A 26,347-nucleotide genomic window follows, 5' to 3' on the forward strand; every position below is an offset into this window, starting at 1 on the left:
GCCCATCACTTACATATTGTGTGTGGAGGCTTTTACTTTATAATGGCAGAGTTGGTAGTTGCAAAAGAGACCTGGCCCACAAACATATTGTCCATAGTCCAAACAAATAGTATTAAAAAGCATTACTTCAGGGTTCCTGGTGGGGGACAGAAGAATAGGCCAAGTTTTTAGGAGTTTTTAGGACAGTGAAACTGCTTTATGTGCCACTATAATGGTGGATGCTTGTCATTGTATTATGCATTTGTTGAAACCCATGGACTACACAGCATTAAGAGTGAACCCTACTGTAAACTGTGGACTTTGGGTGATTCTGAAGTGTCTGTCAGTGTAGGTTTGTCAATTCTAACAGCTGTTAGAGGATGTTGATAATGAGGGATGCTGTGAAGGGGTGGTGGTGGGGGAGGGGCACTTGGCATCTATAGGAAGTCTCTGTACCTTTTAAAATTTGCTGTATACCTAATGCTGGTCTCAGAAACTAAAGTCTAAGAAAAAGGCATTACTAAAGCAAGACCAGTGCACTTGAATTGTGCACACAGGTGTTTCATTTTTAAACAACTCCACTATGGAATAAAAAGGAGGCAGATGACACCACCCTTATGGCAAAAAGTGAAGAACTGAAGAGCCTCTTGATGAAAGTGAAAGAGGAGAGTGAAAAAGTTGACTTAAAGCTCAGCATTCAGAAAACTAAGATCATGGCATCCGGTCGCATCACTTCATGGAAAATAGATGGGGAAACAGTGGAAACAGTGGATGACTTTATTTTTCTGGGCTCCAAAATCACTGCAGATGGTGATTGCAGCCATGAAATTAAAAGATGCTTACTCCTTGGAAGGAAAGTTATGACCAACCTAGACAGCATATTAAAAAGCAGAGATGTTACTTTGTCAACAAAGGTCTATCTTGTCAAGGCTATGGTTTTTCCAGTGGTCATGTATGGATGCGAGAGTTGGACGGTGAAAAAAGCTGAGCGCCGAAGAATTGATGCTTTTGAACTGTGGTGTTGGAGAAGATTCTTGAGAGTCCCTTTGACCCCAAGGAGATCCAACCAGTCCATCCTAAAGGAGATCAGTCCTGGGTGTTCATTGGAAGGACTGATGTTGAAGCTGAAACTCCAACACTTTGGCCACCTGATGCGAAGAGCTCATTCATTTGAAAAGACCCTGATGCTGGGAAAGATTGAGGGCAGGAGGAGAAGGGGATGACAGAGGATGAGATGGTTGGATGGCATTACCGACTAGATGGACATGGGTTTGGGTGAACTCCGGGAGTTGGTGATGGACAGGGAGTCTTGGCATGCTGTGGTCCATGGGGTCGCAAAGAGTCGGACACGACTGAGCGACTGAACTGAACTGAACAGAAAGGGTGTTGTTGTTCAGTCACTAAGTCGTGAAGGATAATCAGTGCTTATGGGATGCATTCTTTAAATGACAGAATTTCAAGATCAAGCTGACCAATGGTGATTTAACAGACTCTTCTTGGGCACTTAGTGTTTTGCAGGTACAGGCTTGCATTTAGGGTACAGGATGCTCAGAAATGGCCATGTCCTGTTTGGGGTCAGGGCAAATGCCAGGTACTTTCACACAGTGCTCTGGGTTTGGGGAGCTGGGAATTCCAGTGCAGGGACAGGGAAAGCCTTTGGAGGTAAAGTTCTCTCTTCTGTCATTTCCCAGGAGAGTACACATGAGCAGGTGTTTGGGGTCATTTGTGTTTGAAGTATCTTTATGCTACTGTCCAGCTGAGTGTAGAATTCTTGGTTGAAAATCAGTTCTGTGCAGGATTCTAGTTTACTGTGTGTAGCAGAGAGACCCTATGACATTCCCTGCTTCTGTCTTGCTTTTCTCTTTCTCTCTCTGGAACTTCTTAGGAGCCTTTATCTCTGGTTGTCTGAAGTTTCACAATGATGTGCCTTCCTGGGATTTTTTTCTTTATATTTATTGTTCTTGTCTCTCAGTAGGTCCTTCTACTCTGGAACTGTGTCCCTCCCTCTGTATTCCCGTTTCTTTTCTCTGCATCCTGTGTTAGGCAGGTGTTGAATCTCCTGGGTTGACTTTATCTTTTAATTTTATTTCCTACTGTCTTTCTCTTTGTGTTTTTGTTCATCTCTCTAGGAGAGTTTAAAAATTTTATTTACCAATGCTTCTATTGAATTTTATTATGAATTTTGTATTTTTAATTTCCAAGAGCTCTTTCCTGAACTCTGATTTAACAAAAAAATAACATCAGGTTCTTTTTCTCATGAGTACACTCTCTCTTTTCTCTTTGACTGCAGGCGTCATCTCCTCGCCTTCTCTTTATCTGCATGTTTTTTGGTATCTAGCTTTCCTTGCATATCTGACGATCTTTGGCTGGATGTTCTTATTTAAGGTGGGAGTGCTGAAGGTAACTGGACAGAGCCCATTAAGTGGGCTTCACTGAAGAGTGGGTGGGAAGCGAGCTGGGGTTTCACTGGTTGACCCTGAGTGCTAGCATCTGGCCTTTACTTAGAGGCTATTCTGTTCACTGGCAGGAACTCCCCTCCCCCTCCCCAGTCTCTGGCCAGGTATATATGAACCTGGCATTCTGGAAGCCAAGCCCAGGGACTTGCTTTCTCACAGGTTACCTTGCAGGCTTTCCCTAAGCCTGATTGTTTAGCCTTTTTCTCCATTTGACTGCTTTTTCCAAGCCCACAGCCTTGGATGGTTAAACCTTCTACCTTCTTCAAGAGTTGAGGAGGTGGCAGTTAACTGGTTCCAGGATGAGGTGGGGACCTGGAGAGTTCAGCTGCTGTCTGGGGACTTCCCACCTACTTTCCTGTCCAGCCGGCATCTGACCCCTACCCTCTGCGGTACCTCTGCCTCCAGTTCAAACCGTTGCAGGGCCCCTCCTGGTGAATTAGGGCTTCTCACAGGCATCACCATCTACAGAACCACGTGGAGATGCACCTTTCCTCTCTGAGTCAGCATCTGCTCTGCCAGCTTCTTCCCACCCTCGTATATTGTGGGGTGGCATTGAGGTGCTTTTCGTTCCACTGAAGATAGAATTTATCTCCCTGTTTGCATAGTCAGGGTTCTCAGGAGAAACAGAACCAATAGGATGTGTGTATATACAGAGGGAGAGGATCAGTTATTTTAAGGAATTGGCTCACGAGATTGAGAGGACTGGCAGATCGGAAATTTGTAAAGGCCTGCAGGCTAGAAATTTGGGCAGGACTCCAAGGTTGCAGTCTCTTTTCTTATTATTTATTTACTGTGACTGTGTTGGGTCTTAGTTGTGGCATGCGGGCTCTCTAGTTGTGTGTGTGGACGCCAGAGCACACAGGCTCCGTGGCTGCCCTGCAGTATGTGAGAGCTTAGTTCTCCGACCAGGGATCGAACCTGCATCTCCTGCATTGGAAGGCTGATTCTTAACCATTGGACCAGCAGGGAAATCCCCGTGTTGCAGTCTTGAGGTAGAATTTCTTACTTGGGAAACCTCAGTCTTTGCTCCTAAGGCCTTTAACTAATTGAATGAGGCGCACCCATATTATAGAGGATGAGCTCCTTAAACTTAAAGTCAACTGACTATAAATACTCATCACATCTAAAAAATGGCTTTGAAGCAGCTTCCAGACTGATGTTTGACCAAACATCAGTGGTGCTAGGGTGCTATGGCCTAGCCAAGCTGATGCACAAAATTAGTCATCACTCTCTTATTCCTTCCTTCATCATTTTAAATTCAGGAATACCTTGGTAATGTTCTGATGCCTTAGTGTGGGGGCACTGTATGTTAGAAGATTCTCATATAACCTCAGTGTTATTTCAGTGACAGAGTCCTGGAGAGTGAAGTGTATACACCAAAGGGTCTTTGTAGGCTGAGTGTCTGGGAGTTTGCTTTTGTGGAACAAATCTAAAGGGTTTGTAAATATGGATTGAAAAATTATCATAAGAGATCATCTGTGCTAAGCAGCCAGGTTTAACTCCATCAAGCATGAATATTTAATGTTGTAGGCCAGCTGGTTTTTGGAGTGGTTAGACAGGCTCTTGCATAAAGATAGAGGAAATAGGAGAGCTGAAGAAAATGCAAGATTCGTTTGTTTTGCATCTTTTAATGAAAGGAAATTGCTGTCCAGGGTTTTTGCTGCTAGATGGGAAGCGTGAAAAAGACCATTTTCTTCTTTTAAAAATGGTATGAAATGACATGGGCTGATGTGTCATGTTCAACCAGGACAAACTGGTGGTCACTTATCTGAGGTTAGTTCGATTTGTGTGGTTTGCCTTCTAACTGACAAATGAGAGCTTCCAGATTCACTGTCCTGTCATGGGATGTCATCACACTTGGCAAGAGCCTCTCCTAGCTTTTTTCCCTTAAATTTGTATTATCTTTCATCTCAAACTTTCAAGACAGTTTCAGAGGTTCTGGGAAACAACTGCACTTATTTTGCAACTTTTTCATCATTGAAATGAAGACTCCCCTGAATGCTGAAAAGCATTGCTTTGGGGATGCCAGATCCTTGGAGGAAATAGTTGGCATTAAAAAGAATCAGACCTCTTTATGGGGTGATGTTTTTCAATCTTTTTTTCTTTTTTCATTATCACTCATCCTAATTTTTGTAGGCTTCCTCCTCAACTGCTCTTCTCTACCATGAAATATTAATTCCATGGATATATTGTGTTAATATTATGGCCCTTTGGAAGGCCACAAAATATTATAATATCTAGAATTTTCTCATCTCCCCAATAACCAATTTTTGTCCCCTTGGGGGTACCACTCTCATGGCAGAAAGTGAAGAGGGACTAAAAAACCTCTTGATGAGGGTGAAGGAAGAGAGTGAAAGAGCCAGCTTAAAACTAAATATTAAAAAAAACCAAGATCATGGCATCTGGCCCCATTACTGCATAGCAAATAGAAGGGGGAAAAGGTGGAAGTAGTTACATATTTCTTCTTCTTGGGCTCCAAAATCACTGTGGACGGTGACTGCAGCCATGAAATCAGAAGACGTTTGTTTCTTGGCAGGAAAGCTATGACAAACCTAGACAGTGTGTTGAAAAACAGAGAAATTACTCGACTGACAAAGGTCCCTATAGTTAATGCTGTGGTCTTCCCAGTGGTCATATATAGTTTTGAGAGCTGGACCATAAAGAAGGCAGAGCTCCACAAAGAATTGATTCCTTCAAACTGCGGTGCTGGAGAAGACCCCTGAGAGTCTGTTGGAGAGCAGGGAGATCAAACCAGTCAATCTTAAGGGAAGTCAACCCTGAATACTCACTGGAAGGACTGATGCTGAAGGCAAAGCTCAAGTATTTTGGTCACCTGATGCAAACAGCCGACTAACTAGAGAAGTCCCTGATGCTAGGAAAGTTTGAGGGCAGAAAAAGAAGAGGACATCAGAGGATGAGATGGCTGGATGGCATCACCAATGCAATGGACATGAACTTGGTCAAACTCTGGAAGATGGTGATGAGCGGGGAGGCCTAGCATGCTGCAGTCCGTGGGCCCTCAAAGAGTCGGACACGACTGGGTGACTGAACAATGAGGGCTATGTGGGCTTTGTTGGGAATGAGTATTTTTGGGCAGTAGTTCTCAACTGGAGAATTTTGCCCCCTAGGGGACATTAGCAAAGTCCAGAAACATTTGTGGTTGTCACAAGGGCACGTGTAGAGGGTGTTACTGGCATCTCCTCCGTGTAGGCCAGGGATGCCGCCAAACATCCTACAGTGCAGAGAACAGGCCTCACTACAAAAACGGATCCAGCCCCAAACGTCAATGATGTCCAGGCTGAGAACCCCATTCTAAGATAATTAGGCAAATATATGGAAGAAATTGATCTTTCATATGTTAAATTCATCCACTCTCCAGGTTCTTGGTCTGAATAAACAGAATATTTTTAGAAATGGTTACTGTTTAATTAATTAAAAATACTCTCCCTCAAAGACTTGGCTTACCATTTGACTTCCATGAAAAAAAGATCACGGTCAGATTAAAGGTTGTAATTAAAAGCCTAATGCCTTTTTATTTCTGTCTTTCTTTTTAAATTTTTTATTATAAAGAAATTCAGACATGTAAAAGAAACAGAACTAATGAATCCCCACATGCTCCAAGTACAAGAATCTGCCCTTCTTCCTTCCTGTTTTTCTCTGTCCATTTCCTACCACCACTGAAGAATGCTGACAGTTTCTTTTTACTGGAGAATAACTGCTTTACATCATGGTGTTCATCTCTGCTGTACAATGAATTGAATCAGCTGCATGCATACATATATCCCCTCCATCTCACCCCCAGCTCCACCCCTGCCGTCTAGGTCATCACAGGGCACTGAGTTGAGCCCCTTTTGCTTCATAGCAGGTTCCCACTAGCTATCTATTTTACACATGGTAGTATATGTTTTTTAAAATTATTTTAGCATTTTAAGGTAAAATTTACATTTAAGTGCTCAACTCATTGCCACTGGGTCCTGAGAAATGGACTCCTTATGTAACCCATATTCCTATCACAATGTAAAGTATTTCTATCACCTCGGAAAGTTCTTTAGGTTCATTTCCAATCTTCATTCCCTTGAAGTAACTGCTGTACTGTTTTTTTTTTTTTTTAACCTTTAGATTAGCTTTGCCTCCTTTAGAACTTCATCTAAATGGAATAATGCAGTGTATTCTTTTTTAATCTGGCAGTTTTTGCTCAGTATAAGATCTTGAAGTTCATCCACATTGTTATAAGTATCCATAATCTGTTCTTTTTTATTGTTGCAATGTATTTCATTGTGATGAATACTCCACAGGTTTTTTTGTCTTTCTGGTTATTTCAATTGTGAATTAAGCTGCTATGAACATTTGTGTGCAGTTCTTTTAATGAACTGTGCCAACATTTATCTTGGCTAAATATCTATGAGTGATATTGCTAGCGTAAAAACATTAGGATATGTTTAACATTAGAAGAAACTGCCAGATATTTTCACAAAATGCTTGTGCTAGTTTACATTCCCCCTGGCAATGTATGAAAATTTCAGGTACACTGGGTCTTCACCAACATTTGCTGTTACTGGTCTTTTTTGTTTGTTTAGTCATTTTGGTGGGTATGTGCAGTGTCTCATTGTAGTTCTCTAATACTAATGATGTCACTGACATTTTCATTTGCCTATTGGCTGTTCACATATTTTCCTTGGTGCAGTGTCTGTTCAAATCCTTTTTCCATTAATTATTTTTGTTTATTTATGATTAACTGGTGATGTTTCTTCCTATTCTGTTTAGAAGCCTTGTGTCAAATAAATGCTTTGTGAATATGTTCTCCCATCAGTGGCTTGCCTATTCATTTCCTTAATGGTATCTGTTGATGAGTAGTAGTTTTAAATTTTGGTTGAATCTTACTTGTCACTTTTTTCATTTGTGGTTATTGCTTTCTGCTTTCTATGTAAGAAATCTTTCCCACCTTCCAGTTATAAACCTGTCTTCATATGTTTTCTTCAAAAGCTTTATGGTTTTGGTTTTATATTTAAAACCAAGTTGATTTTTGTTCATTGTGTGAGACAGTGTTTAAAAGTTAATATTTTTTGCATCTATATCCATTTTTAGCACCATTTATTGAAAAGATTTTTCCCTTCACCATCAAGTAGCTTTAGTGCCTTTGCAGAACTTAATAGACCATAGAAGTGTGGTTCTATTTCTGTACTCTCTATAATGGTCATTAATCTGTCTGCCTATCCTTTTTCTAGAACTGCACTGTATTGATTACTGTAGCTTTATGTTAGGTCTGTTGAAGTCAGGCAGCTGGAATCTTTCATCTTTGTTTCTTTTTTTCCCTCAAGGTTACTTTGGCAGTTATAGGTTCTTTACTTTTCCAAAATATATGCTGTGGAATCAGTTTATGAATTTTCATAAGAAAGTCTTCTGGCATTATAATTGGGATCACACTCAATCAACAGAATTTGAAAAGAAGAGTTAACATGTATTATTTAGTTCACATCTCTAGTGAAGCTCCCGTTTTCCTCTTAATTGCTTTTTATCACAACCTCTAGTGTTTCTGAGTGCGCCCTTAGGCTTGAACTTTACCATGTTCAAATAAACTCAGTTCCTTTGAGAAGAGCTCCGGAGTTCTCTGTTTTAAGATGTGTCTTCCTGAACCTTGCCTCTGGAGCTGAAGGCGGGGACAATGGCAGGTTCCTTCTGAGTGATGCTCATGCCTAGGACTTGGCCACTGGAAGGAGGGGAGCACAGTAGCTTCTGATCTTCAGGGTGATGAATACCAACAGCCTGTCTCTCCCAGCACGATACCATTGCCCTCGACTAGGAGCTGTGAGAAGAGGGAAGGGGAGCCCTGTGTTCTGGGCCATATCCATCTGGGATGGACCTTCCTTCACTCTAGGCTGGGAGGGAAGGAGCAAGAATGGATCGAGGTTCAGATGTCAGAGATTTTCACTGTCCCTACTGAGTTTTAGTGTCTTCTTAAATGAATATTTCTTCATTTGCTGTATGCTCTTATGATCACTTCCAGAGACTTGATTATATTTTTAGTAATTTTTTGCTGTTGCGCTTGGGAGTAGGGTCCCCAGAGCTTCTCATATGCCAACGTGGAAGTGAAACTCCCTTATGACACTTTTGATAAATTGTGATTTTAAAGTAATTTGTAAGAAAATTGCAGAAGAAAGTAAACTTCCAAACTCATTCTATGAGGCCACCATCACCCTAATTCCAAAACTAGACAAAGACGCCACAAAAAAAGAAAACTACAGGCCAATATCACTGATGAACATAGAAGCAAAAATCCTTAACAAAATTATAGCAAACAGAATCCAACAACATATTAAAAAAATCATATACCATGACCAAGTGGGCTTTATCCCAGGAATGCAAGGATTCTTTAATATCCAAAAATCAGTCAGTGTAATACACCACATTAACAAATTGAAAGATAAAAACCATATGGTTATCTCAATAGATGCAGAGAAAGCCTTTGACAAAATTCAACACCCATTTATGATTAAAACTCTCCAGAAAGCAGGCATAGAAGGAACATACCTCAACATAATAAAAGCTATATATGACAAACCCACAGCAAGCATTATCCTCAATGGTGAAAAATTGAAAACATTTCCCCTAAAATCAGGAACAAGACAAGGGTGCCCACTCTCACCACTACTATTCAACATAGTTTTGGAAGTTTTGGCCACAGCAATCAGGGCAGAAAAAGAAGTAAAAGGAATCCAGATAGGAAAAGAAGTAGTGAAACTCTCGCTGTTTGCAGATGACATGATCCTCTACATAGAAAACCCTAAAGACTCTACCAGAAAATTACTAGAGCTAATCAACAAATATAGTAAAGTTGCAGGATATAAAATTAACACACAGAAATCTCTTGCATTCCTATACACTAACAATGATAAAACAGAAAGAGAAATTAAGGAAACAATACCATTCACCATTGCAACAAAAAGAATAAAATACTTAGGAGTATATCTACCTAAAGAAACAAAAGACCTATACATAGAAAACTATAAAACACTGATGAAAGAAATCAAAGAGGACACAGACAGATGGAGAAACATACCGCGTTCATGGATTGGAAGAATCAATATTGTCAAAATGGCTATTCTACCCAAAGCAATCTATAGATTCAATGCAATCCCTATCAAGCTACCAACGGTATTTTTCACAGAACTAGAACAAATAATTTCACAATTTGTATGGAAATACAAAAAACCTCGAATAGCCAAAGTAATCTTGAGAAAGAAGAATGGAACTGGAGGAATCAACCTGCCTGACTTCAGGCTCTACTACAAAGCCACAGTCATCAAGACAGTATGGTACTGGCACAAAGACAGAAATATAGATCAATGGAACAGAACAGAAAGCCCAGAGATAAATCCATGAACCTATGGACACCTTATCTTCAACAAAGGAGGCAAGGATATGCAATGGAAAAAAGACAACCTCTTTAACAAGTGGTGCTGGGAAAACTGGTCAACCACTTGTAAAAGAATGAAGCTAGAACACTTTCTAACACCATACACAAAAACAAACTCAAAATGGATTAAAGATCTAAATGTAAGACCAGAAACTATCAAACTCCTAGAGGAGAACATAGGCAAAACACTCTCCAACATAAATCACAGCAGGATCCTCTATGACCCACCTCCAAGAATATTGGAAATAAAAGCAAAAATAAACAAATGGGACCTAATGAAACTTAAAAGCTTTTGCACAACAAAGGAAACTATAAGCAAGGTGAAAAGACAGCCCTCAGATTGGGAGAAAATAATAGCAAACGAAGCAACAGACAAAGGATTAATCTCAAAAGTATACAAGCAACTCCTGCACCTCAATTCCAGAAAAATAAATGACCCAATCAAAAAATGGGCCAAAGAACTAAACAGACATTTCTCCAAAGAAGACACACAGATGGCTAACAAACACATGAAAAGATGCTCAACATCACTCATCATCAGAGAAATGCAAATCAAAACCACAATGAGGTACCATTACACTCCAGTCAGGATGGCTGCTATCCAAAAGTCTACAAGCAATAAATGCTGGAGAGGGTGTGGAGAAAAGGGAACCCTCTTACACTGTTGGTGGGAATGCAAACTAGTACAGCCACTATGGAGAACAGTGTGGAGATTTCTTAAAAAACTGGACATAGAACTGCCATATGACCCAGCAATCCCACTTCTGGGCATACACACCAAGGAAACCAGATCTGAAAGAGACACATGCACCCCAATGTTCATCGCAGCACTGTTTATCATAGCCAGAATATGGAAGCAACCTCGATGCCCATCAGCAGACGAATGGATAAGGAAGCTGTGGTACATAAACACCATGGAATATTACTCAGCTATTAAAAAGAATTCATTTGAATCAGTTCTAATGAGATGGATGAAACTGAGCCCATTATACAGAGCGAAGTAAGCCAGAAAGATAAAGACCATTACAGCATACTAACACATATATATGGAATTTAGAAAGATGCTAATGATAACCCTATATGCAAAACAGAAAAAGAGACACAGATGTACAGAACAGACTTTTGGACTCTGTGGGAGAAGGTGAGGGTGGGATGTTTCGAGAGAACAGCATTGAAACATGTATATTATCTAGGGTGAAACAGATCACCAGCCCAGGTTGGATGCATGAGACAAGTGCTCGGGCCTGGTGCACTGGGAAGACTCAAAGGGAATGGGTAGAGAGGGAGGTGGGAGCGGGGATCGGGATGGGGAATACATGTAAATCCATGGCTGATTCATGTCAATGTATGAGAAAACCCACTACAATATTGTAAAGTAATTAGCCTCCAACTAATAGAAATAAATGAAAAAAAAAAATAAAGTAATTTGTACATTTATCTAGACTGTTGTTTGTTAACATAAAGGCGTTCATAATATTATCTTATTGACTTTTTGTGTCTGTTAAGATTGGTGGTGCTAGGCCTTCTTCCATTTCTGATATAGTAATTTTTTTCCTATCCTTTTTTTCCTTGATTAACTTTACTTGCAGTTTATCAATTTTATTAAACTTTTCAAAAGACCTACTTTTGTCTTTATTTTGTCTATTTTTATGTCTTTTCTGCTTTGTTAATTTTGGTTCTTATCATCATTTCCTTCCTTTTAATTTGTGTTTAATTTGCGCATACCTTTCTAGCTTAAGTTGGAAATTTAAATAACAATTGTTTAAAGATTTTTTTTCCTTTCTAATGTAAGCATTTAAAGCTATAAATGTCTCTATTTTAGCTTTACCCCACAAAATTTGTTCTATTGTATTTTTATTGTTATTATATTTAAAATATTTTCTAACATCCCTGTGCTTTCTTCTTTGATCTATGTGTTATTCAGAAGTGAATTTTTAAATTTCCAAATATTGGAGACTTTCCCAGCTATTTTAATGTAATGAATTGTTAACTTAGTTTTATTGTGACTGGAAAACATACTCATGAAAATTTCAGTCTTTTGAAATTTATGGAGATTTGTTTTATTGCCTAGCATATTCTTTATCTTGGTGGCTATTTCATTCACACCCAAAAACATATTGTGAATTTGTTGGGTGTGGCATTCCACATGTGCTGATAAAGATGTTGTTGTTCGGAGATTTCTCATTCTTTTTCTTTGTCTATTGTCATCAGTTGAGAGTTTGATAGTGTTCTCTATGATTATAAATTTTGCCTGTTTCTCCTTTTTGTTTTGCTGGTTTTGCTTCATGTGTTTTGGAGCTCTTTCTATAGGCACTCACACATTTATGATTGCTATTTATTTTTGTTGTCCCACCCTTTCCTTAATCATTATGAAATGTCCTCTGCTCTCCATTCTCTCTCCCATTGCATGTAATGACTTCTTGTGGATATGAGGGCCCTGGGCTCATCAGAGATCTTGTTCTTGGCCCGTGATGGCAGAATGGACTTGAATTATAAGGGAAGAATTATTGGATAGGCAGCTAGTTTGTGTGGGTGTTTCTTTTATCACTGTTTCAAATCATTGACTTTTAACTCAGTATTCCAAATTTGGGCCCAGAGATTATTCAAGATGTTAGATATGTTCTAAAAATAAAAATTCAGATAACCACATGTCTTCTGCAGTGGACATCTTTTGGGATATAGATAGATGGAAAGAAGGAAGGGACATAGGTAGATAAATATAAGATAATATTGTTCTACAATCCCATTCTTTGGAAACTGTCCCAGTCCCAGCCTCATCTGGGCACCTGCCATGGAAACATTATCTTCTGGCTTTAGAACCACACCGAGTCCTTTCTTTGTGTTTTCTCAGATTCATATCTAGTGTGCATATCCTTAGAACCAGAGTGATTTCTTTTTCCTTTTGGATAGAACTCATGTATGTACATAAGTTATTCCCATGAGGGTCTCCACAGCATGTATTTCATTCCAGACCTGCTTCCTTATTTCTCCCACTGGCTCTGGGGGCTGTCTCTCTGGCCTCTTTTGGCATCTACTTGGAAAATGCAAAGTCATTTGAATGTTGGCTGGAGCCAACTTAATTAGGAAGTTAAGTCTGCTGAAGGCAAAGGAAGCAGATCATTCCACAGCCAAGTGTGTGCAGTTGTTAGGTGCTTCAAGCCAATGCTTCTTTCCACCCCTCTGCCTCTGGAGTCTGCTAATTACTGCTAAATAGCACCTTCCTTTTATGCGAGCAGTAGAGTTAGCAATGGGATACAGAAGTATAAAAAGCATTTCAAGCCTTTAAAGAGTTGTTGTTTAGTCGCTAAGTTGTGTCCAGCTCTTTGCAACTCCATGGACTGTAGTCCACCAGGCTCCCCTGTCCATGGGATTTCCCAGGCAAGAATATGGAGTGGGTTGCCATTTCCTTCTTTAGTTAATCTTTCCGACTCAGGGATCGAATCCTTGTCTCCTGCTTGGCAGGCAGATTCTTTACCACTGAGCCACCAGGGAGGTCCTTTGACAAGTAGGACATTCTAGAATGATGATATCAGGTGACTATATAGCTTCAAACTCTTCAGTGACTTCCAGCACATCTCAGGGATAATCCAGAGTCTTCAGACCTTGCATGATCTGACCCCTGTTGCCTCTTCCCCTCATGTCCTGCTCCCCTCCCCCAAACCCCTACTTCCTACATTCCAGGAACTCCATCCTTTTGATGATAATGTGAAAGGATATCATTTATCAATCATGTCAAGCATGTCAGGGATTGTGTTAGTGACTATAAAGGACTTCTCCCATTGAATCTTCACAGCATACCTGTGAGGTCAGAACTCATTAGTTTTCTTATCCAGATGAGGAAACTGAGGCTGAGAGAAGATAATCATTTTTCCCAATGTCACACAGCCAATGTGTCCCAAAACTGGCATTTGTACCCAAATCATTTGACTTTAACCCAGACTCTTGATTTAAGAGCCCAGCTCTTGACAGCCCCCTCAACATGAGACATTCTTGTTTGTTTCTTCCTTGGCTTTGAACTTACCCTTCTCCCACAGCTCTCAAATGCTATCAGAACCCACTCATATTTCTTTAGCACTTACTATGTCCTGCACATTGATTTCCAACTACCAACACCTGCTTCTCTCTCTGAGACTTCTGCTGGCTGCCAGAACCCTCTCTGTCTGTGCTCAGGACAGACTGGGCACATAGGGGGTGAATGCTTACCCTGTTCTCTGGAGTAGCCCTCGGCCAGTGATTTCCGGGGGGTGGTGTATAAATACCCCAGCTTCCTTGTCCCTTAGGTGGGATAGGTCTCAGTTGTGTATTTTACACTGTCTCCCAGAGTTCCCCAGTGGGATTGAGCTTTTGCTGCCCACAGAATAACTTGTTTGATGTCGTATGCTTTCTTGGCTTCCTGCCCATCCCTGTCTCACTCTCCACCAATGTTAACTGGGATCATCTTCCTAGGCAGCTACTTGCACTCGAATCCATCTCAGGGTCTCATCCTGAGGGCACCCAGACCAAGGTATCACCATGGCTAGCTCCCGCTTATTCTTGAGTTTCAGCCTGAAGGTGGCTTTGTTCAGGAAAACCACCCTGAATACTCTGACACTCTTATCATTCTTGTCATAGCACATAGTTGAGTCTGTAATTATCCAGGTTGTTTACCTGTTTGTTTGTTTGTTTTTAATCTGCATCTACTCCATGAGAGCAGAGACTTGATTATCCCCAGAACTGAGATATTCTCAGGGCCTGCATAGTGAATAGCTCACTATAGGTGCCCCCAAATATTTATTGAAATAATTGATTTGTTAACGTAATTGAATAAAGACTCAGCTGAAGCTACATTTATGCTCCACAACTGTGTCAAGGACCCCAAATTCACCACCAACACTGAGTTTTCAGAGCTCCCCTGCCTTCCTTTGTCTAGAGTAAGAAAGGGACCCGAGCTGTTAGAATAATGTGGTCAGCTCTCCTTCTAATCAGCAATGTCATTTCACGGCAAACACGACTTTTCAGTCTTCCCTTTCACTTTTAAGGGATGAAGGGATATAGTTGAGATGAGGTTTCAGAACTCATTTGAATGATGGAATACTTTTTCAGCCTCTGTCATCAGTTTTGAAAGAGGGTTTAAAAATACCTCCCAAAGACTGTTGTTTCCCCTGCTCCCTCTCGTGCTCATGTTCTGCCCCCCTTGCCCAGCTCTCAAGAGACTCAAGTCATCTCCCCCAGCGGGTGACCCCTGGTTATGGAGGAGGAAGGCATGAGGCTCTGCTTTCTCCAGCTCTGGGAGCACACCACTGCCCCAACCATGGGGTCCGTGTGTGCCTCGGCCTATGACCTGTACAGGGTCCGTGATTACACAATACCACCGATGGAACAAGTCCTTCTGAAAACCAACATTCAGATAGCTCTTCTTTCTGGGTGCTATGGGAGAGAAGCTCCACATTCTGACTTGGCAAAACATTTCATAAGAAGTAGGAGTGTCATAGATGAAGTGTCAGAGATGAAGATTATAGAGATGTTAGTGTTGTTCTGTTTAGTTTTGGCAAAGAAAAGTTTGAAGTCAAAAAGGGTGATCGAATTGCACAACTTATTTGTGAATGGATATTTTAACCAGAAATTGAGGAAGTTCAAGCTTTAGATGACAGTGAAAGGGGTTCAGGAGGTTTTGGTTCTACTGGAAATAGTTAAAATTTATGCCAAGAACAGAAGTGAAAAAAAAAAATGTAGTTTTGCCTTGAAAATCTAGGCTTTGCTTAAAGTGAAAAAGGAAAAAAAAAAAACCTCCCAAAGATGTGATGAATATTGAAAGGGATAAAGGCTGTGAAGCCACTTGGTACTGTGCTGAGCACCCAGTAGGTCCTTTGTGACTAGATCCTCTCTCTGACTCCTCCAGCCGAGCTGGTTAATCCTGCTAATGCCTGCAGAGACCCAGATGACACTGTGGGTGAGGGTCCTTTCTGCCTGGAAGCCTGGAGTGGGGCCTGGGGGCTGGGAACTGGGGACTCCTGGGAGGAGAGACCAATGAGCTTCTTGACTCCAGAGCTTTGGCCTTCCTGAGTCTTTGCTTGTTTTTGTAAGCAAACATATTCAGAAGTTAAAATTTATTTGGGAGTGTCTTTGTGCTTATTTCTGCCAATAAATGAATTCAATTTCAGTTGGTTTTCTCTCATAGGATTATCTCCCTCAGTTTTCCTGGCCATAAGAATCCCTACAGTTTTTCATCAAAAGCAAGGAAGGAAGGGGAGGAAGGGATGAAAAACACGTTGCTTTCTCTATGGTTCATTTACCAGCTAGAGGCTAGGGGAAACTCGACAGACTTCAGATCCCATGGTGATTAGTAAATTTGTTAACAACAATATATATATATACACACACATATATATATATGGCTCATATTTTTGTCCTTCACTAATATGGCCTTTTGATCAAATGTTCAGGTTTCTGGCCTGGGTATTCTTTTTTTTTTTCTTCCATTTATTTTTATTAGTTGGAGGCTAATTACTTTACAATATTGTAGTGGTTTTTGTCATACATTGACATGAATCAGCCATGGATTTACATGTATTCCCCATCCCGATCCCCCCCTCCCACTTCCGTCTCTACCCATTCCCTTTGAGTCTTCCCAGTGCACCAGCCCCGAGCACTTGTTTCATGCATCCAACCTGGGCTAGTGATCTGTTTCACCCTAGATAATATACATGTTTCGATGCTGTTCTCTCGAAACATCCCACCCTTGCCTTCTCCCACAGAGTCCAAAAGTCTGTTCTGTACATCTGTGTCTCTTTTTCTGTTTTGCATATAGGGTTATCGATACCATCTTTCTAAATTCCATATATATGTGTTAGTATGCTATAATGGTCTTTATCTTTCTGGCTTACTTCACTCTGTATAATAGGCTCAGTTTCATCCATCTCATTAGAACTGATTCAAATGAATTCTTTTTAATGGCTGAGTAATATTCCATGGTGTGTATGTACCACAGCTTCCTTATCCATTCATCTGCTGATGGGCATCTAGATTGCTTCCATGTTCTGGCTATGATAAGCAGTGCTGCGATGAACATTGGGGTGCACGTGTCTCTTTCAGATCTGGTCTCCTCGGTGTGTATGCCCAGAAGTGGGATTGCTGGGTCATATGGCAGTTCTATGTCCAGTTTTTTAAGAAATCTCCACACTGTTCTCCATAGTGGCTGTACTAGTTTGCATTCCCACCAACAGTGTAAGAGGGTTCCCTTTTCTCCACACCCTCTCCAGCATTTATTGCTTGTAGACTTTTGGATAGCAGCCATCCTGACTGGAGTGTAATGGTACCTCATTGTGGTTTTGATTTGCATTTCTCTGATGATGAGTGATGTTGAGCATCTTTTCATGTGTTTGTTAGCCATCTGTGTGTCTTCTTTGGAGAAATGTCTGTTTAGTTCTTTGGCCCATTTTTTGATTGGGTCATTTATTTTTCTGGAATTGAGGTGCAGGAGTTGCTTGTATATTTTTGAGATTAATCCTTTGTCTGTTGCTTCGTTTGCTATTATTTTCTCCCAATCTGAGGGCTGTCTTTTCACCTTGCTTATAGTTTCCTTTGTTGTGCAAAAGCTTTTAAGTTTCATTAGGTCCCATTTGTTTATTTTTGCTTTTATTTCCAATATTCTTGGAGGTGGGTCATAGAGGATCCTGCTGTGATTTATGTTGGAGAGTGTTTTGCCTATGTTCTCCTCTAGGAGTTTGATAGTTTCTGGTCTTACATTTAGATCTTTAATCCATTTTGAGTTTGTTTTTGTGTATGGTGTTAGAAAGTGTTCTAGCTTCATTCTTTTACAAGTGGTTGACCAGTTTTCCCAGCACCACTTGTTAAAGAGGTTGTCTTTTTTCCATTGTATATCCTTGCCTCCTTTGTTGAAGATAAGGTGTCCATAGGTTCATGGATTTATCTCTGGGCTTTCTATTCTGTTCCATTGATCTATATTTCTGTCTTTGTGCCAGTACCATACTGTCTTGATGACTGTGGCTTTGTAGTAGAGCCTGAAGTCAGGCAGGTTGATTCCTCCAGTTCCATTCTTCTTTCTCAAGATTACTTTGGCTATTCGAGGTTTTTTGTATTTCCATACAAATTGTGAAATTATTTGTTCTAGTTCTGTGAAAAATACTGTTGGTAGCTTGATAGGGATTGCATTGAATCTATAGATTGCTTTGGGTAGTATAGTCATTTTGACAATATTGATTCTTCCAATCCATGAACATGGTATGGCCTGGGTATTCTTTACCACAGCTTACAAATAAGGCAAAAATCCATTTATTTTCTTTCAAAATTACTCCCTTCTGGAAAAGAAGAAAAGTGACTGGCATTTGCTGGCTGCGTAGATCCAGGGAGCCCAGTAAAGAACTGCCTGTGTCTCCTCATTACTTGGTCTTATGTTCAGAGGATTGTCTCCTCCTGTTGTTAGGATTTAGCTATAAAATTCAGAGGGACTTCCCTGGAGGTTCAGTGGTTAAGACTCCGTGCTTCCAATGCAGGAATGCAGGGGGGTGCCAGTTCGATCTCTGGTCAGGGAACTAAGATTCCACATGCTGTATGACGTGACCGAAAAAAAAAAAGAAAAACAAGTGAGAAGCTGCCCCATATTTCATGATCTGGCCTTTGTCACAATAGCTTAGGTAGAACTCCAAATACCCTGTAAGTATTGCAGAAAGTATTCATTTTTGCATTTCTTTAGTGATTCAGCCATTTATTCAACCCGTGTTTCATGGAGACCTTCTATGTGCCAGGTCTGTGTGAGAGGAGGCAGACACCAATCCCGTCCTAGCAGCCTTTACAGAGCATGGCCTCAGCGAGACATATGATGTCTTAAGCCCATTAGGATAAGGTATCTCTTGCTCCCCGCAGATGTAGTCCCAGGTATGAAGCATCATGCGGTCCCGGGTATGAAGCATCATCAGCAGAAAGCAGGTGTCCTTTATCAGGTGGGAGCCCTTGGGCAGTGAGTATTCTGAACAAACATTCTTGGCATCCCTGATGGACAGCAGTGGACATTAAACAAATTACTATTCAAATAGACATTTAATTACAAGCCTTACATATACAATTAAGGAAAGGACCTAATACGTAATTATTAAGTAGTGTCTCTTACATAATCAGAGGTGTCTGGCACAATTCCGAAGGAGGAGTGCATGAGAATATTTCTCACCAGAAGAACCCCAAGCATCCCCACCCGTCGTCTTGGTGCCTGTGGAGAAGAGAGCCAGGGCACTTAGATAAGTTAAGACCTGTGGATTTCTGGTCTAACCACTTATTCGATTAGAGCATTCATTTATTTTTTTTTATATGTCCATAACTACCCATTGCTAGGTGTCAAAAGAATGCCATTTTAAGACCTCTCATGGGGTAAAAAATGATAAATTTGCTTTTGTAATCATTTGACTTCTCTACATAAAAAATTTCATACTTAAGAACACTTTAGTATTAGTTATGATAGAAACAGAAGAATTATTTTCAGATTCAGACAGACCTGAGTTTGGCCTGGCTCCATTACTTTGAAATGACGTGATCTTGGGCAAGTTGCTGCATGAGTTTCTGCCTCAGTTTACTTGTCTGTAAAATGGGATTTCTAATCCCTACCTTTCAAGGTGTGGGGAAAATTAAATGTGATGATTTAGTGCCCATTCCCCCTTGAGCTCTGACTCTGGGAAAGGTCAGAAGACGCTGGTCTCTGTCCCCTTTGGCAGCAATGGAAAAGCAAGAGCAAAACAAAACAGAATCTGGCCAAGATGTGTTGATTCAAATGTGTTTGTTTCTTACATTGTACGACAGCAGACTATAGATGCACCAAGTTGAGTTCCCTACTGAAAGGTGAGTGTTTGATTATTGTGTCCTTAATAATGTCCTACATGGCATGTGTTTTGCTGTGAGATTCATGCAGTATATTCAGTCAACATACTCCTCTTGCAGTGTTTCTCCTGTCTACACCTATGGTATTAATTTGATTCTATGTACAGATCTATCTGGGGTTCGCAGGTGACTCAGTGGTAAAGAATCCGCCTGCAATACAGGGTACACGAGTTCAATCCTGGAATCAGGAAGATCCCCCAGAGAGGGAAATGGTAACCCACTCCAGTGTTCTTGCTTGGAAATTTCATGGCCAGAAGAGCCTGGCAGGCTACAGTCCGTGGGGTCACAAAGAGTCAGGCATGACTGAGTGACTTAACAATAGATCTATACACTTCAGAAACTCACTGTCTTACAATTTTTTAAAACAAAAGTAAAAAGTTAAAAAAAGATTTCTCTGATCATGGCCTCCTGTGTGTTTAAGAATTATGGCATGCCACTTAGATCCTTCTTAAAAACCAGTGTGTGTTTCAAAGAGCCTCCCTTGAGCCAGGCTTATGGACAGGCCAAATCAATGACCACAGCATGGCACAGTTGCCTGATGGCTGCAGACTGAGAAGTGGGAGGCCTGCTGGAGATTCACTTCCTAGAAGGCTGGTAAACAGTTGCACCCACATCTACAAAGTTCACAGTGGCAGCGATATTGGAGTGCAGTCAGCCAGAATGTCAGCCAGCATGGGCCCAAATACAAACCACCAGAGACACAGCCTGACCTGAGACCACGGGATTGGAAGTCATCGTCCGCTAAGTCATCCTTTGTTTTCCTCATTGGATGGTGGCTAAAGCGGAAGTACAGCAGTACCACCCAGTTCTCAAAGCGCATAGGGTGATTTAGGGAGGCAGTTGCTTGAGATGCAAGGAAGCCTCTGGGTAGGGCTGGGATGGTTGTCCTAATCAGTCAGAGTCAACCTGGGAACCTCTGGTTGCTACCCAGCCTCCTTCAGTCTCTTTATGACATGGGGTTTGCAAGAGCACAGGCTAGCCATGTAAGTTCATTGCAGAGGAGCTGGCCACCTCCCCAAGGAGAGAAGAGGTGCCTTTGGAGGCCTTCTGCCCAATACAGGAATGTATAAGCCTTGTGACTTTGTAAAAGTATATTTAGTTCCTTTCATGCATCCAGCCCATATGTGCCCTTTTTTTCTCAATTGCTGCTGAGAAATTAACTGGTGAAAGCTTTTCATGTGGTAACAATAACCATAAAACTCATTGCCATGTGGCTGTCCTCAATGCTTTATCTCATCCCCGACATTACAGTTAGACCCCTGATTGGATTCCCTGGTGGCTCAGTCAATAAAAAATAAATCTGCAGTTCAAGAGATATGGGTTTGATCCCTGAGTTGGGAGGATCCCCTGGAGAAGGAAATGGCAACCCACTCCAATACTCTTGCCTGAGAAATACTGTGGACAGAGGAGCCTGATGGGCTACAGTCCCTGGGATCGCAAAAGTCGAATGGACATGACTTAGCGACTAAACTAATCACCACTGCTAGACTACCCTGATTGTTGGTAAATGATGTCTTCATGTCCCAGAGTCTTCAAAAATTCTTCCATGTATCTGTAACACTCACTTGGCTTGAATTTTTCTTCCCCTAGAGGCAGTCTGTATGTCTTCCCTGTTCAGACAGCACTGTCCTTACCTGTTGGCATCACTGACTTGATGGACATGAGTTTGAGTAAACTCCGGGAGTTGGTGATGGACAGGGAAGCCTGGCATGCTGCAGTCCATGGGGTTGCAAAGAGTCGGACATGACTGAGTGACTGAACTGAATTGAACTGGTTCTTACCTGTAGATGGTGGAGGCAGAGGAGGGGTGGAGCCCAGGTGACCTTGGCACCCTCACTGCTGCCTGGCACAGAGTCTCCTGCCCGGGTGGATGCCAGTGTGGTTAGCAGGCTCCAGCTCTTTCCAACCACCACAAGCCTGTTCTATACATCTCTGTTCTGTTCAGTTCAGTCGCTCAGTCATGTCCAACTCTTTGCGACCCCATAGATTGCAGCACACCAGCCCTCCCTGTCCATCACCAACTCCTGGAGTTTACTCAAACTTATGTCCATCAAGTTGGTGATGCCATCTAACCATCTCCTCCTCCAATATCCCCTTCTCCTCCTGCCTTCAATCTTTCCCAGCATCAGGGTCTTTTGCAGTGAGTCAGTTCTTCACATCAGGTGGCCAAAGTATTGGGGTTTCAGCTTCAACATCAGTCCTTCCAATGAATATTCAGGACTGATTTCCTTTAGGATGGACTGGTTGGATCTCCTTGCTGTCCAAGGGACTCTCAGGAGTCTTCTCCAACATCAGAGTTCAAAAGCATCAATTCTTTGGCATTCAGCTTTCTTTATAGTCCAATCCATACATAACTACTGGAAAAACCATAGCTTTGAAGAGACAGACCTTTGTTGGCAAAGTAACGTCTCTGCTTTTTAATATGTTGTCTACATTGGTCATAACCTTTCTCCCAAGGAGCAAGCGTCTTTTAATTTCATGGCTGCAGTACATCTCTGTGAACTCTAGTATTTCTTGACTAAGGAAATAAATGTCAAGGAATTAGAGGAGAAAGCATAGCTCTATGAGGACCCATTATTAGATAAACAGAAATGGCATGATTTTTTATTAAATATAGCATGGCATAATCTTGTAAGTGACATTTCCCAGCCTCATCAATCATAATTTTTGAAGTGAAGGTTAAAAATTTTATTAAAAAATAAGCAATTGGCAATTTAGAGAAGAAACCTAGTAGGGAAATAATTGATCATCAATAAGTTAAAAAAAAAACTACATTCATGTAGATTTGGTCAAAATATTGCTTTCTGTAATTTTCATCAACAGTAACATTTTATTCAGTGCTATGTGATGCTTCTTGGCCATGTGAAAAAAAACCAAGGGACATTTTTTTCCTGTTACTTTCCTTTTTCCTGCTGCATTTAGGCCAGTTTCATGAGGACAATACCTTTCTAAAGGCAGGCTGCTCCGTGCTGATAATATGATCCTGAATCATTTGTTCATGGAAACTTCATGGTTGAGTGGAAAGTTCATGACTGTTAGAATCAGAAGGACATGACTGTGAATCCGAACTAGTTTTTATGACCTTGGTAATTGCTTAATTTTTCTAAGCTTTGGTTTTCTCATCTTTCAAATGGATGCAATAATATTTCATAATGTTACTGTGAGGATTGTATCATTGAACTTTTAAAATATGCTAATTTTAAAATTTGCTTTAGCCACATTCTATTAAACTTAAGGATACTGGGTACATATGGTCCAAGATGGTTGGTATTATACTTGCGGGATTGATTTAGATGCCAAGTGTTGTTTGGAATGCCAAAATTTTTGGATAATGAATTTCTAGTTCTAGCTATGAGGGAGAAACTGGTATTGGACTTGCCCTTATTGTTATTTTTAAGGTTAATAAAATTGATAAGCTTCCAGCAAGACTAATCAAGGGAAAAAGAGAAAACACACACATTATCAATATCAGGAAAAAAAGATGAGCTACTCCTATAGATTCTAAATACATTAAAAGGACATTAAGGGGATATTGTGAACAGGTTTATGCCAATAAATTCAACAGTGTATGTAGAATGGTCAAATTCTTTGCAAACCACTGCTCACCAAGACTGATTTAAAGATGAAATAGGAATCGCATTGGTAATTGAATGCTTCTGTAGAAAGAAATCTCCAGGCTCAGATAGTTCCACTGGTATCTTTCATCAAACATTTAAGGAGAAGCAATCTTACACAAAACTTAAAAAAAAAAAAAGAAAGTAGAAAAGAAGGGAACATGTCCCAACTGGTTCTGTAAGACTATACAGATAAAGTTATAGACTAATTCTGATAACACCTGACAAAGACATTACAAGGAAGAAAAATTATAGGCCAAATATCTCTCATGAACATAGACATAAAATTCTTTAATAAAATTTCAAGTCAAGTCCAGTAATAAATAAGAAGGAATTGGAATTTATCCTAGGATACAAAGTTGATTTAAAAATAAAAATCAATCATTGTTATTGACTAAATTATCAAAATGCAGGAAAAAATCATATTATCAATAGACATAGAAAAAACAACAGCCATCCATAACTTTCAAAAATTCTTCTTTCATTAAAGTAGAAATAAAATGGAAATTCTTCAGTTTGATGAAAGGCGTCTGTGAAAAATCTACTACTAACTTCATGCTTAAAGGTCAAAAGCTTTCCTTTTATGATTGGTAACATCATAAAGGGATGTCCATTTACTATAATTTTTCATTTAATTATTTTATCTATGTAAAAATATAAAACTATCTATTAAAAATTGTGATTGTTGTTTTGGTCAGTACAATTAGGCAAAAAAAAAGTAATAGGCAAAGAAGAAGTAATTTTTATTTTATTTAAATAATTTGATTATTTATTTAGAAAATCCTAAGAAATCTACAAAATATATTAGAATCAATAATTGAATTTTGGAAGGTTATAGGATAAAAGGTTAATATAAAAATCAGTTTTATTTCTGTGTAACAGGAAACAATTATAATAGAAAATGCATATTTTAAAAGTCCTATTTGCAGTAGCATCAATTTATGAATACATAGGAATAAACTTTTTGACAAAGGTGCCAAGGCATTTCAGTGGCAAAAGTAAAAGTTTAAAATCAATAGACCAGAAAGCCTGAATAAAATTATGAAAAAATTTAACCTTGACAGCTATCTCACACTATATGTAATAACTCAAAACAAATTATATACTGAGACTTAAATCAAGATGATAATATAGAAGGATGCCTTTGGTACTTTGAGATAGTCAGAGACTGCTTCTTGTTGTTGTTCAGTACTAAGTTGTGTCTGACTCCTTTGTGACCCCATGGACTGCATCCTGCCAGGCTCTTCTGTCCATGGGAATTTCAAGGCAAGAATACCAGAGTGGGTTGCCATTTCCTTCTCCAGGAATCTTCCTGGACCAGGGATTGAACCTATTTCTCCTGCATTGGCAGGTAGATTCTTTACTACTGAGCCACGAGGGAAGCCCCAGAGACTTCTTAAAAGGAATATAAAAGCACCAACAATTACAAAAAAAGATAAATGGAACTTCACTAAAATTTAAAAGTTTTGCTTTGCCAAAGATATATATCATTATGAAAGTAACAGGGCAAGCCACCTATTGAAAGGAAATACTTGTAATTCATATATCTCACAAAAGACTTATGTATTCACATCCAGAGTATATAAAGAGCTCCTACAGGTAAGCAACAGAAAGACAATCTAATAAAAATGTAGGCAAAAGACCTAAACAGAGACTGCATAAAGGAAGATAATATGAATGACTGGTAAGCATATGAAAAGATGTTAGGTGATTGTTCATTAGGGAAATACAAATTAAAGCCCTATTAAGATACCACTTCACAGCCATGTACTAATGGCTAAATTGAAAAAGACAGACAACATCAAATGTTGATATATGTAGATTTGAGTGGGACTCTCATATGCTGTTTATGGAAGTAGAAATTGATATAATGACTTTGTAAGTTGGGAGTCTTTTTAATGAAATCAATCGTATACTTACCCTATGATTCAGCAGGTCCATTCCTAGGTATTTACCCAACAGAAGAACACATATTCATAAGAGGACTTGTACAGATGTTTTTAGCAGTTTTATTTCTTTTGTTGTTGTTCAGTTGCTCAATCGTTTCCTACCCTTTGGGACCCCATGGACTGCAGCATGCCAGGCTTCCTTATCCTTCACTGTCTCACAGAGTTTGCATAAACTCATGTCCATTGAGTCGGTGATGCCATCAAACTATCTCATCCTCTGTCACCCCCTTCTCCTCCAAGAGACCTAAACTGGAATCAATTCAAATGTTTATCAATAGGAGAATAGATAGCAAAATAGAACAAATTACAAATACATGTCACAATAGAGATGAATCTCAAAAGCATATAAGAGGAGAAGGCCAGACACCAAAGAATATATACTGTAGCATTCTGTTTATATGAGGTTCAAGAACTGGCAAAACTAGTCCATGGAGTAGAAATCAGAGTGATTGTTCTGATCAGGGGAGGGGTTGTAGATAGGGGTAGGACTGACTAGGAAAGGCTGTAACATTATCTTTTGCAGGGGTGGAGGGAGTGCTTCCAAGAATGTCTGTGTTTTTCAGGACTTGTGATCTGTACATTTCACTGTGTATAAATTTAAGCTCAATTAAAAAAAAACTGAACCAAAAAGAAAAATTTTCAACATACTGTCTACGTATTTATTAGTGAATCTCAAGGATATTTAAGAACAACTTAGTAGTTGATGAGGATTTTCACAAAGCATTTATCTTAACTTGAAAGATAAGAAGTTGTAGACTGTGATTCCATTTCAGTGACATTTGAAATGACACTGTGACAAAGCAAGATAACCAGAGGTCAGTTGTTGTCCACTGATATGGCTTTCCAGACCAGTGGGCTCCTATTCTGTCTTCCTTCTTTTATTTCACTTCTTGATCTTTCACATAGCAACGAATTGATTTTCTGCTACTCTTCTCTTTAGAAGTCTTAGCATAAAATTTCAACTCTTGGAATAAAAGTCAAGTGGATTTTCATGTTCCACAAAGCCTTGTAAAAATCTAGCCCCTGCCTAATCCTCTAGCTTCATCTCGGCTGTGCTCCATGCCAGCCTAC

General features: G+C 40.0%; 1 protein-coding gene and 1 pseudogene across 4 annotated transcripts in view; both read left to right on the forward strand.

Annotated features, from left to right (window-relative positions):
• PLPP4 (phospholipid phosphatase 4) overlaps nt 1-26,347 on the forward strand; it is a 216,063-nt gene that overhangs the window by 148,620 nt on the left and 41,096 nt on the right. The window lies entirely within an intron of this gene.
• On the forward strand, nt 14,965-15,754 carry LOC110146810 (deoxyuridine 5'-triphosphate nucleotidohydrolase, mitochondrial-like; annotated as a pseudogene).

Source organism: Odocoileus virginianus, chromosome 7 (genome assembly GCF_023699985.2).
Source record: "Odocoileus virginianus isolate 20LAN1187 ecotype Illinois chromosome 7, Ovbor_1.2, whole genome shotgun sequence".
NCBI lineage: Eukaryota > Metazoa > Chordata > Mammalia > Artiodactyla > Cervidae > Odocoileus > Odocoileus virginianus.